The following is a 13883-nucleotide window of genomic DNA, read 5'->3' as shown; positions in this document are numbered from 1 at the left end:
TTATAAGAATAATCATTCGTAAACGATTGTATTGGCCACTTTAAAAGGCACTTTGACTTTATTATTAAAGCACACCTGTAATTTTGTTTTTCTTAAAGAACTTCCGAGGTGAAATCACTCATCTATTTTTTACTCACCTGGGCTTCTTCCAGCCGTCTCAGTTCATCGATGCAGCCCTGGGCCTTCTCAGAGACCCAGCTGGCCGGGCCACAATGGCAACCCGCCCTTGGGACGTGTCTTCTGCGCTTGTGCCCAAGCGGCAGATGCTGCAGGGGCAGAAGGCCCAATCCCGCCAACGGGTTGCGATCATTACGGGTTGGCCAGTGGGGACACCGAGGAGGACCGGAGCTGCGGCGAGGGACTGAGATGGCTGCGAAGGGCTGGAAGAGCCCCAGGTGAGTATAAAATAGGTTAGTGCTTTCGCCTCGATAGTCCTTTAAGTTAGCTATTTACTGCTGAAGAGGGAAGCCCCTGGAGAATCTCCGATGCTCCACATCCCTCTTCATTGGCATGGTAGTGCACCCCTTCAAGTAGGAGCATGGCTCCACTGCACAGGCACTGGTGGGTGTGGGCCTATGTAGTAGCACGAGAGGTTCTGTGCTACTGCACAGGCCGTACTTTGCGACTTCAGTGTGGCTGCATGTGTACACAGCACGGCCATGAGCAACAATCAACATTAATGTTGAATATTGTTCAGAGAGTCCCTGCTCAGGAGCAGAGGGGCGTAATGGACCATCAAAAGACTCCCCCCTACTGAGGTAAGCATTGAATCTTTTTTTTTAAAGCAACAGGTACCCTTTAAATTCTCTAAACCAGTAAAACCCCAATTCTGAAAAGAATCACACACCACAATCATCACAGTTACCGTCGCCCAAAACCACAACCGCCGCTCTGAGCCTTCGCCACTCAAAACCACAAATGCCACAGAGCCCGTCATCCAAAATGTGTGCACGGCAGAATATTTGCACTAGACCGCCGTACAGGTTACAACCATTTGTTGGTATATAGGATTCCTGGCAGATCGACTGTTGAATAAGCAGTTGCTGCCTGTTAAAGAGACTCTGAAGTCTCCTTAACCCTCCTGGCGGTCTATTAAAAACCGCCAGGGGGCAGCGCAGCAGTTTTTTTCGTATTTTTTTTTTTAAAACATGTAGCGAGCCTAGCGCTCGCAACATGATAGCCGCTGTGAAGAATGGGATTTCCTGGAGGGCTTCCCCCTTCGCCATGGTGACGGTTGGGATGACATCACCGGGAGTCCCGGTCAACCCCTCAGCGCTGCCTGGTGCTGATAGGCCAGGCTACGCAAGGGGTCTGGGGGGGCAGCGAGGCGGATAGCGGCGAAACGGCGGTGTTTGGCGTGCACACGCAGCTAGCAAAGTGCTAGCTGCGTGTAGCAGAAATTTTTTTTTGCAAATCGCAGGGCTGTGGAGTCGGAGTTGGAGTCGAGAAGTCGGAGTCAGGGCAATTTTGGGCACCCGGAGTTGGAGTCGTGGTTTCAGAAACTGAGGAGTCAGAGTCGGGAGTCGCATGATTTTTGTACAAAATCCACAGCCCTGTTAAGTATTAGACTAAGGAGTCGAGGAGTCGGAGTCTGAGCAATTTTGGGTACCCGGAGTCGGAGTTGTGGTTTCAGAAACTGAGGAGTCGGAGTTGGAGTCGGAAGATTTTTGTACCCACTCCACAGCCCTGGCAAATCGGCCCAGCAGGGCCTGAGAAATCCTCCTGCGCGGCTTACCGCCAGGAAGGTTAAAATCACGTTTTTATTTTAAAAACCTCTTATGTTTGCCCTAACTAAAACGCAGCATCCCCGTAGCTAAAATTTAACTAAACTAAATTCCCCCAAACTCGGGGCACACTGCGGGGAGCGCTTCCGTGAGAGGCAGAGCTTTTAGCTGCAGCTCTGCCTCTCCACACGTCAATCAGCGCGTATCTCCACCTGCCTCTCTCAGTCTTCCTTCACCGAGAGGGGCGGGGAGAGGTGGAGATATGCGCTGATAGACGCGTGTAGAGGCAGAGCTGCAGCTGAAAGCTCTGCCTCTCACGGAAGCGCACGGGGCAGCAAAATCCACGACCAAGAAAGTCGTGGATTTTGCAAGTGGAGTTTGGTGGGGGGTATTTAGTTAGATTTCAGCCACAGGGATGCGCCGTTACTTAGGGCAAACATACTTTAGAGATTTTTAAAATAAAAACGTGATTTTAAGGAGGCTTTAGTGCAGTTTTAAGGCCTGGTTCATCCGTTCACGGTCAACGCTACATGTTAATTGCTCCACATTTATTGTAGCCTACCCAAACTTGCAGTCCATTCGGTGGAACATGCTGAATAGATCTGTTCTACTGTGAATGTATCCTATTAAAATAGGATCAGTCTATTTAGTTCCGCTAAACGGACTGGCGGTAACCTGGAGCTCAAGGCAGAGCAATGTAGTGCAGTGGGTGTTTTTACTCACCTCCTGGGGGGTCCAGATGCAGGCAGCCATTCCACTTTCTCTCCAAGGAGGCTCAGAATCACTAGAGTTACAGCCCCACCCGGAGGAAGGAGGTAAAATTGCAGAGCTGGGGCTGCTGCAGAGACTCTGGCGGCATGATTTTTTCCAGGTTTTAAGCCTCATCTACACGCGTAGATGAGCCTCCGATGTGTTTTATCAATCGAGCCACTCATGCGGCTCGATTGATAAGATCCGACAGGTCGGATCTTGCTACCGCTGATTCCCTGCTCGTTCCCCGCGAGGGGACAATGGCAGGGAATCGAGCAGAAGATAAGCGGCGCGGCGACGAGCGGGTATCGAATTCGGCGAGCGGGGACGCGGAAGAGGTGATCCGGCGGCTAATCAAGCTGCCGGATCGCTGCGTGTATTTAGCTTTAGGGTCTGAAACATTCAGAAAAGATCCTAAAATAATCCTACCGCCAGAGAGGTTAACGCCAGTGTGAATTGGACCTAACTGTCAACTGGCCTCTGTCTGTCCCCACAGTGCATTACAACTTTTAGTTATACTGATAACAAATGTATGTGTGTAAACAGGTACTCTGCAAACACCTCACTGGAATGTAATAATATTGACACACACTGACCTAGAATAAAAAAAAAAAAAAAGTGTAATCTCTGTTTCCTCCCTGAGGAACATATAATTAGCAGGAATCCTTTAGTGATGGAATGCACGTCTGGCAACGTTACAGCAGCCCAGAGGCCAGTCCGTTAAGCCTGATCCAAGCAGGGAATGCCACATGTGACGGCACAGCAGCTGAGCAGTGCGGAGCGGTGTTACAGGGTCGCAGCCTGGGCAGGCAGAGCTCGGGCTGCGCATGACGTGCGGGAGGCCCCGTGCGCCGCCTGGAAGAGGAGGAGGATTAGGAGGAAGGAGAGCTCTCCTATCACACGCTGCTGCTGCTGTCGCCGTTGCTGCTTCAGCAGTGACGCGGCATCCGGATCCCCAGCTTCTCCTTCTCTTGTATTTGTTGCCCGAGTGCGCGCCTTACAAGTGCCTGTGAGCGGCGTGCGAGTGATGGGGGGGAGGGAGGGGATGGGGTGAGTCTAGGGGGAGCACATTACTCTGCTGGGATTCCTGTGCTGGAAGCCGCTTCGGCTGGGAGTTGTGTGTGGCCGCCCGCAGACAGCCTGTTCTGACAGAACCCGTCACATAGGAACGCTCGGAGTTCCGCGCCAGAGTCCGGAACACAAGCAGTGCTCAGCAGCAGCAGCAACAGACGAGCAGCTCCTCCGTGTACTGTAGTGAGGCTGGGCGTGCATCTACCTAGCAGCGTTATCATCAGTGTGGCATTTCTCTCCTCCCCAGTCCAGGCTGAGGAAGGGGCGGGGGTTTGGAGACTGGACTAGGTTGACGGGAGATGACGCCGCTTCTAGCGTCCCACATAAAGAAGCTCGCAGGAAGGGTGGAAGAGGGGGAGCTCTATAGTGTGTGAGTGTCCAGAGGACGGGAAACTTCTGCACGGGCAGCCAGCCGGGATCCTCGCTCACTAATCCGGGATACTTTCAGCTGGACGGGATGACCGCAGTCCGCTCGCTGATCTGTCACTGATGGTTCCTCTACTGCTCTGAGCTGCAAGGTAGAGCAACCTAGTCTATACTTCTCACTAGTGGTTAAAGGGCAAGTAGTGCTTACACAGCAGACCAGCAGTTACCCTTATCGCAGCGTGTGTATGTATGGCTGGTTGTGTTTACTGACTGATCCCGCATGTATTGATTAATAAACTGCTTTGTTACTTGGTAACCACCGTATCTGTTACTGCTTGTGGTTTGTTGGTAATGTAATCTTTGGCAAGCGTCAAGCCTGGTACACAATTTCTATTATGACTGGCCAATCACTGACTGATTTTTACCACCTCTATGTAGTATAAGGGTCAACACATGGTGAATACTATGATTTGTATTGTGTAGGTAAAGCTTCATACTACATGGAGGTGGTAAAATTAGTCAGGGGTTAGCCAATCATAATGGGAAGTGTGTGCCAGGCTAAAGTCCCCAACCGAATGTATTAGAAAGGTGTGATTATTTGAGGTGGAATGATAAATGTGTCAGGCTAATGACTGCATGTGTCATATCCAGGCTGCTGTTGTGTTGATGTCAGACTGTGTGTGTGGAGTGTCCAGGCTGCTTTTCGGAGTTTACATTGTCCATGCTGCCTTTTATATATGGGTTAAACGCATTCATATGGAATTCGGGAGCTGGTCTCTGAAATCCAGTAGCCTGCTGGAAATATGTAAAAACCTGCACCGTTGACAGAAAAAACGAATTAGTAAGGAGCTTAGGCTACCTGACTCTTCAGGCATGTGTAGCATTGTTCTGCAGTCATGCCAGAATGCGAAGGCTAGGCTGGCTTTACATTTTTGCCTTCAGGTAAGTTGCATGAGTTTTATGCCTTGTTCTGTTGTAATGTCATTAGCCCTGGTACCTGTACTGCAGGTTTTGGTATGTGTTTCAGTGCTTTGTTGTTTGAAAAGCCGGTTTAACAAAAATACCAGTCTTTGTGCCCCTGAAATGCTGTCTCTTTCTGTCTGCTTGCATACTTTTATCAGGTGTTGTTCTTCTGAAGTTTGCTCACCTCTGGCTCTCCTGATCTGGCAATTATTTTGCACTGGGTGTATAGTTGTTTGTAAACACACTGTATACATATTCTGTTATCCAAGAATACAAGAAATACATTTTTTTTTTTTTTCAAAGTGAACACCCTTTGTGAATGCAGACTGGTCTTCTTTTGCTGTCTTGTTTGCAAGCTTTTCATGTCTTGGATCTCCTAGCATAGTTTCTTAGTATATCACAGTCTAATACCTCTTGTAATACCTGTCATTACAATATCTCGATTGTCCCTTTATGCAGATCATTTGTATTAGTACATGAACTTGAATGCACCCCATTCTGTTTTTAACTAACTTAATATGATCATAATTTGTTTTTTATATATGACTTTAATTTATGACATTTGAAACCTGCTACGGTTAATTGACTATAAATTTAGAAGCCCCCCTCAAGGTACATGGACCATCATGTGTCATATGCTGAGACCTGGATCTTACCACCCCCTGAAAGCTAGAAATGGATATATCCATATATTTTAGTGGTCTAAGAATATTGTGTAATAATCCCCTTATCAGTTTCTGGGGGAAAAAAAATCAATATGTCTTTTGCGCACGTGCGTGATGGTCTGTCCCGTGACCTTTTCATACTCCACACTTACTGTATTATGTGAATAACGCTGTGTACACTTATTAGTGTAAGTGTGGAGTTTGAAAAGGTTAGACATCCTGAAGACCTCTTCAGCTAACAGACTTTTCTCTCCAGAAACAACAGGTTTAGATAGTTCTGCTGGCATTGCTTGGCCAACTTATTTAGTTCCAGGCGGTTTGCTGTTGCTTCTCCTTCTCTTTTTTTGTCTTCAGGCAGGGAACACACTTGACTGTTTTCGTGCGCGTTTTCTGCACAGAAAAAGTGAGAACTCATGTTTAATCAATGGGCTGGTCCACACTTAATATGTTGTTTGCGCACAGAAAAAAACCTGACATTCTGCATCCTGATTCTGCACATTTTGTCAGTTTTCTCTATCAATTACATCAACTGCTGTGAAAAAACGCTTGCGTTTTCCTGCATAGAAACACACTTGGTGTGCAGAAAAAGTATGCAGGAAACCGCCAGCAGAAAACTGAAAGACAAGTGTGTTCCCTGCCTGAGTCTCTTCCCACTCTCCCCATAAAACAAAACAAATAGCCACACAGAATGTCTGTAACCCAAGATTATCAATAATTTTTAGTAACAAAAGTTAGAAAGTTGTTCTGTAGCTTTTGGAGTCCAAGCTGTTCACATAATGGGCTCTATTTACAAAACAACTCATAAATGACTTATTTATCACTTAATTGATTAAAAAAAATAACCCATCAGTGCATTTATATGCAAATTTAATCACTCAAAGTAGGTTGTTCCTGATTAACTTCATTTCAATATTACTTTTCTTACCTTTAATTATATTTTTGCTCTTTGGGAGCTTAAAAAAAGTAACATAGATAAGGTGAAAAAGCTTTGTGAACCACAGGGCTGTGGAGTCGGAGTCGTGGAGTCGGGCAATTTTGGGTGCCTGGAGTTGGAGTCGGGGAAAAAATGCACCGACTCCGACTCCTAATGAATTTGTAACTGTAATTAAAATAGAAAATATGATAAAATATTCTATTTCTTAGATAATAGTAGTCTACATATCCTTCTCACTTCAGTTGTCTTGTAAAATTTCTAAGCGTTGGCAGTTAAGAGACGAATTTCATGTTACATACTTTTAATCAACAAAATTGTAATATGCAAATTAGAGGAGTCGGTGGAATCCTAAACTGAGGAGTCGGAGTCGAAGTCGGTGGATTTTTGGACCGACTCCACAGCCCTGGTGAATCATGCCCATTATCCCGCAGGTTACTTCTGTATTTAGCATCATCTGTAACTTCCTTTAATGTGGTGTAACGTACAAGAAAACGTTTTAGGCACTAGTCTAGTTTAGAGGACCCCTGCTTCATATGGAAAAGTTTTCCAATCATAGCACCCTCTACAACACAGAGCATTGTGATTGGCAGAATAGTGTGGGTGCACTTTACTACCTTTTAAACCTAGCAGTTCCGGAGGGTGCTGTCCACCCAATCACAGTAGTGGAATGTCCCCATGAGGTTTTTTTGCTGGGTCTCCTACTAGCGCCAGAGTTTTTAAGCTACACACCAAATTTACATTGCGCGAGAAGGTTGTTTAAGATCTAGTGTGAGTACAGGTTTCTCCAACATCGCCAGTCTCCCTTTTAAAGATCCACTATGTTGAATAATATATTACCCTGCCTAGCTGCTCATGTAGCGCCTCCTGGTGGGCTTGTCCTGGTCGCCTCTTTTGTGGAACAGATCTAGCTTCTCAGCCAAGAGCCAATCATATATGTAGCTTTATACTGTGGTTTCCTTAGCCCTCCTGCAGTTAACCTGGGTGGCGAGGTGCCTTTCACATGGCTTTTATTGGAAATGTGTCCATATGCTGCTTGCTTAACTGCTGTTTAGTCTTTGCTCTTTCAGAGTCTTCTTCAAATCTGACCTCATTTTGCGCCACGCTTATCTAAATGTACATTTGTGGAAAAGTGTCCTAGATATCTGAAATATGGGATGACACTTACTTTGGTGTACCTGTATCCTGCAAACAAAGTATGTCAATTATGTGCTGTAATTTAGCGTGACATTAGACTATGCCTGTTGATTTGTTACTGTTCTGTCTTTAAAGCCATTTCTTCACTGGTATAAGTGCCAAGCTAAACTCGAAAGAAAATCTCCCAGGTTACAGCAGGGTGCATTGAATTAATGTTTAAAGGGAACCTAAAGTGAGAGGAATATGGAGGCTGCCAAATTTAATTTTAAAGGGAACCTTAACTGAGAGGGGTATGGATGTTTCCTTTTAAACAATACCAGTTTCCTGGCAGTCCTGCTGATCTCTTTGGTTGTAATAGTGGCTAAATCGCACACATGAAACAAGCATGCAGCTAATCCAGTCTGTCTTCAGTCAGAGCACCTGTCCTGCATGCTTGTTCAGGGGCTGTGGCTGAATGTATTAGAGACGCAGGATAAGCGGGAAAGTCAGGCAACTGGTATTATTGGTAAAATCCATATCCTTCTCAGTTTAGGTTCCCTTTAAACAATGCCAGTTGCCTGACATCCTGCTAATCATTTTGGCATCAGTAGTGTTTGACTCTCACACGTGTGAAACCAGACTTTGGCTAATCTTATCAGTTTTTTGTCAGAAACCTCTGATCTGAATGCTTGTTCGGGTCTATGGCTACAAGTAGACGGGGCTGACAGTTCGGGGGTTATTTATTTTTTTTGCAGGGGGGCATATTGTTTGGAATACATCCTAATACGAAATGCACAACACTTTTTTTTTTTTTTTTTTTTTTTTTAATTTTTTTTTTTTTTTCTTCTGCATTTTGCTTACACTATTTTTGCACTTGGTTTGACTGAATAGCAGTGTGTTTTCTGTCCAGTCTCCTCCTATCTCATCACCCACAGTAAGTCACAGGGAATCGTTGGGAATGGAGACCAGCCAGTCTTTCACTGTGAACACAAAGCTGGACCAACTCATCCCCTCAGTGCTACTGCTGACATATTACCTCTTTGTGACCAGCACTTCAGCTAAAGCTCTGTAGTGTCCCATCATCCTCTGTAGTCCCTGCCTTCTCAGCGCATTTACCTGTCCTGCAGCCTTATAGTATACATTCTATATGTGTTGTCTGAAACGTCTGCAGGTGAGAGCGGTGTGTCTTAATAGAGGAGGTTGGCATATCTGGGGGACTCCACCTCACTTCCACCTCAGCTGATCAGGAACAGTTGTTTTGCAAGCAGAAAATCTACAGTGTATGTGTATAGAATTGATTATGAACGACAGGTCCGCTTTGTTTCCGATTGTTTTTCTGATCGGTTTTGTGTAGAAGTGATCAGAAAATGATCAACAATCAGATCGTACTTGTCGGAATTAATTGATTTACTGTCAATCTGACAGAAAATTGCATTGTATGTACAAAGCATTAGGAATTCAGTACTTGAGGTATAAAGATGGTACACAAGTTTTATGCCTGGTACATACCATGCAGTTTCCATCACATCGATGGATTCAGTTGATAATTTACCACCATTTTCTGGTCGATTCTGTACAGAAGTGATAGTAAATCAGATTGGACCTGTCGTACATGATCTATATGACCCCTCGATCTGAAGGGAGATAGTATTGTGTGTACCAGGCATTCGATTCTTGTCATTTTTGGCATTGATTTTTGGCATTGATTTTTCATTGCAGTGAGTTATTCTGCGTTAAATGCTGTTTTAACGTGCGACTTTAACGTCCCACTGTGAACTTAGCCTCATGGTTATTTCAGAGGACCTTTTCCTATCATTGTACAAACATGCTGTTCAAGTCACATCTATAGTGGTCTTTCCTCAGGTGGGAGGTTTAGACAATAATTTTATTATTGGACACAGAAAAGTACAACGCGTTTCATGGGACCTGCTCATTTCCCAGTCCGCGCAGCTGCATAAGACACTGTACTGTAGACCTGAGGAGGCGGGAAGGTCCCATGAAGTACGTCCTTTCCTGTATCCCATAATAAAATGTATCACCTGAGGTAAGATTGTTTCATTACCTACGTTTACCCATTGCATAGTTTTTGCATGATGTGTTATGCGGGTGATTAATCTGATCGGTTCCCTTCAAGGTAATCAATTAGGCAGGATTCTCAGATTAACACATGTATGATGGCTCTGCCTTCTGTACTAGGCTTTATACTAAGGCCACTGGTAGGGAGGTACCCTTGTCATATCGGCTCAAGGGCCAAAAGCAATATTTTTTTTGTTGTTGCAAAAAAGCCATGCCCATTCAGCTATATGATATGCTGAAGCATGGTGCCCCCCCCCCCCCCCGCTGCTTTTCCTACTATTGTTCTGACCCCCTCTCATTGCTGGAGCACCAGTCATTTGGGGGGGGGGGGGGATCTGCCAGAATCTCAGCTTTTCAGTGTCTGCAGCCATCACTTCTACTTCACACTGGAACTAAAATCTGCAATTCAGGTAGCTTCTGGTAACAAGAATGGTTTTCCATAGGGCTAAACTGAAAGGTGGATGGTGTGTCACCAATCACTACTAATTAACACTGGATACCTAGTCTCCTTAAAATTATCTGTTACTCATACTGCTACATAGGTGCCCGCATGCCCCCTAGTGGCAGTGTTAAAATAAAAAAGCTAAAACTATAAAACGAGTGCAGACAGGTATATAAAACTACAATTTAGTAGGAACAATCTAGTAGGGACTAGATTGTGAGCCCTCTGAGGGACAGTTAGTGACAAGACAATGTACTCTGTACAGTGCTGTGTAATATGTCGGTGCTATATGAATAATTAAATATATACATTTCACTAGCATATTAAGCATCACTGCTTGTTAGATATTTAGAAATAGTATTCGTATATTTTTAAAGAGAGAATAGCCAGTGCCACAAACCATTTAATTGGCAGATTTTCAAGAAGGTAAAAATAGGAAAAAACCCAGTGGTGTCCTGCTATGCCTCTGCTTCAAATATAACAAAGCTCATGCATATAGCCAATATCTGAGAAAGGAAATGGCAGGTAAAAGCTAAAATGACATATATTTAATTCCATGTTTCATTTGCAGGCTGGGAACATGCTGTAATCATAGGGGCATTAAGGGGGAATATAACGCAATGTTGTAGAGGGAGGTTAGCGTTAGAATTAAGTAGGGAGGTTAGGTGTCAAGAAGGGTTGATAAAGTGAAACTCCACTATTGCTGAGAAAAAGTTAAATCCCATTAGTTCAGCTCTATACATTGCAGGGGTTATTGTACGCCATATTTTAGCTTATAGCAAGGAGAAATTGGGCACCATCCAGCCGGAAAGGTTTATTGCATATATTCATAAGCACAGTGTACCACATACTTCGCAGGCATTAGTTGCATACAGCTAAGGATCCCAGAGGAGTGTAAGGGGCAGCAGTCCCTGTGCTATCTGGTTGTCATTCAGCTTGCCTATATGTAAGCTAACTATATAAGTTGTGCCCATAAGTTTACATACCCTGGCAGAATTTATGATTTCTTAAAGGACGTATGAAATGAGGGCTTTAACCACTTCAGGACCATGGCTTACACCCCTCTAGTGACCAGGCTATTTTTTTGCAATTCAGAGCCCAGCAGCTTTAAAGCAGTAGGATTAGCCATACTATGCCAGAGGGAAAAAAAAAATTACCATCACATGTATTGTACTGTCCACATTTTGATTTCAGTAATCCTGATGTCATTTCTGCCCTTCACTTTTTTTTTTTTTTTCTGTTCTCCTCCAATCGCTGAGTCACATCAGCCTTGCTTGTAAATGCAAGTGAGCAGGGGATTGTGTTTCAGATAAGCAGCTAGGCAGGGAAATAAATGGAAGAGGAGGAGTATATTCTAGTTAAAAAGAACCCCCAGCATGCAACGGTTTGGCCCTGTCTACTAAAGGGCCAGTGCTCCTTAAAGTAAATCCGAGATAAACTTTTACTCCTTGCATAATTGTGTTCCTTTCATATAGTTGATAGGGCATTCCTCAAGCCAAATACTTTTTTTTTTTTTTATTTTGATACACTAATTCCCTATAAATTAAACAAGCCTTCCCCACTGCTCCGTTTGAGCCTTGGCACTGTAGCAAGGGCTTATGGGAGCTCAGTCTGGGCAGGAGAAGGAGGAGGTTATTAGCCACTGATTTCAGAGGCAGAGGGGAGGAGGAGGAAAGGGGACTGAATTTACACTTTTATGCAAGCTGATCGCATCTCCAGCCCTCAGACTGCGAATGTGACAAACTGAACATGGTTGCCCTCGTATCTCAGGAATAAATAATCATAAACTTTTGAAGTTGTTTGCAGCTAGATATGCTGTGTAAACTATCTAAACTTTATATAAGGTATATAGACAAGTTACAAGTAACTCCTAATCATAACAGCAGAAAAAGTTTATGAAAGTTTTGAATGCAGGATTAGCATCTTTATCACTTAATACACTCAGACCAGTTGCTGTTGAAATTTGATTTGTATGGTGACAATCCCGCTTTAAGAGCTCTCTACAGAGCCATGCAACTTAGCACGCATATGAATTCCCCCCCCCCTCTTTTCTGCCCACCAACAGAGCTTTTTTAGTGAACAAATGATTGTATTGTCAGTCAGATAATTATGATTGTATTGCATTAAAAGAGAGAAGCTGATGCCTCCAATCTATCTTTAGGCTGCTTTCACAGTGGGACGTTACAGGCGCACATTAGAGCAGCCTGAAACGCAACCCACCGCACAGCCATGAAAAATCAATGGCTGTTCACAGTGCCCACATTGCATTACATTGTAACGCAAGACGTCAAGACCACGTACTGCATGCAGTACTTTATACGCGGCTAAGCCACGTTAGACTGCTTGCACATGCTCAGTAATGTTGGGGAGGAGGGGAGAGCGGCCAGGCACATGGCTAATTTTCACTGCACTTTGTGACGTGTGCAGGGTTTACTTCCTGGAGCGGCCGCTCTGTGCGGCGATTGGCTGGCGGGACCACGTGATGCCGCATGCGTCCAAGAGTACGCATCACGGATGCCAGAGTGAGCTGCACAACGCGGCTCGCTCTGACGTCCACATCCAACACCACCAGGCGTTGCGTTAGGGGCACGTTATGCGACCATAACGTCCCCTAAAACCCAACGTCCTGGTGGGAAAGTAGCCTTAATGATCGCATGATCAATCGTTTTCTTAAATGATCATTCCACTTGTTTGTTTTCATAAATATGATCGCAAGTGGATTTTTTAGTGGTGTAGAATTAGTACCAAGTTAAGTATTCTTTTAGTCTGAACTATGTTATTAATGATCTGTAAAAAGCCCCCCCCCCCCCCCACCCCCAGGGATGGTCGTAGTCAGCCAACTTCGCTACGCTGGAACTACGCGTATTTTTACGCAAATACGCTTCGCAATCTACGGCTATGTAATCAGAAACTTCACTACGTTTGCATTCCGTAGACTACGCGTTAAAATACGAAAGCTTCGCGTAGTGCGTAGCGTAGTTGATGCGACCGCTTATGCCCTTATGCGGAAAAATTTCCGCAATAATCTGCTACCTATGTTCATATATAAACTAATATAAGCTTACATTCCACCTTCCAATGCGGAATTGTATGCGTATAAAAGGGCAATAATATTTCTGCGCATGCGCAATGATCCATATAGATGCATTTACCACTTGCGTAGTTGACTTCGCAATACATACGTCAACTACGCGTAGCGGGCGAAGCTTTGCATAGCGGGACTACGACTACGCGGAAATGCGTACCTGTAGTTCTTAATCTTTGCCTACGAACTACGATGCGTAGTTGCGTACTACGGCGCGTAGATTCGCGCTGGCGTAGTTTGCGAGCAACCCTGCCCACCCCCACCTACACAATTGGCCACTATTTGGACTTTGTATTTATGCAAGAAACCATGTATATGGTGCTGCTGGTGGAATGAGAGGGGTGGAAATGGAATAGTATTACCCATGGGCATTTTATTTATTTATTTTTTACACTCCACTTTCCCCATTTGTTTTCCTCATACAGATTTTGTAAATACTACTTTTTTTAGTAGGCATATTAAACCAATGCAAAATAAATGTCACCATGTTATGTGTATGCATCAATGTGACATCCATTTAACTATCAACAATTATTGATGGTTGTGTTAGTGTCATAATGATGCATGTATAAAACACAGTGACATTTATTTTGGTGCAGTAAAATACTTGACAGGTAGACACATAGCAGCAGGCATAGATGGCTGTGTTGTGTTTACTACATCGAGCAGAACAATACTAGCAGTTTGATGGATG

General features: G+C 44.4%; 1 protein-coding gene across 1 annotated transcript in view; it reads left to right on the top strand.

Moving 5' to 3' along the window:
- The first annotated feature begins 3516 nt into the window (after nt 1-3516).
- Nucleotides 3517-13883, top strand: part of FURIN (furin, paired basic amino acid cleaving enzyme) — a 314300-nt gene continuing 303933 nt past the window's right edge. Inside the window, exon 1 of the mRNA XM_068275265.1 lies at nt 3517-4063. The gene's annotated coding sequence lies outside the window, so the exon portion shown is untranslated. The remainder of the gene's footprint in view (nt 4064-13883) is intronic.

Source organism: Hyperolius riggenbachi, chromosome 3, assembly GCF_040937935.1.
Source record: "Hyperolius riggenbachi isolate aHypRig1 chromosome 3, aHypRig1.pri, whole genome shotgun sequence".
Taxonomy (NCBI): Eukaryota; Metazoa; Chordata; class Amphibia; order Anura; family Hyperoliidae; genus Hyperolius; species Hyperolius riggenbachi.
Note: the sequence above shows the minus strand (reverse complement) of the source record. Positions and strands in the feature narration are given on the sequence as shown.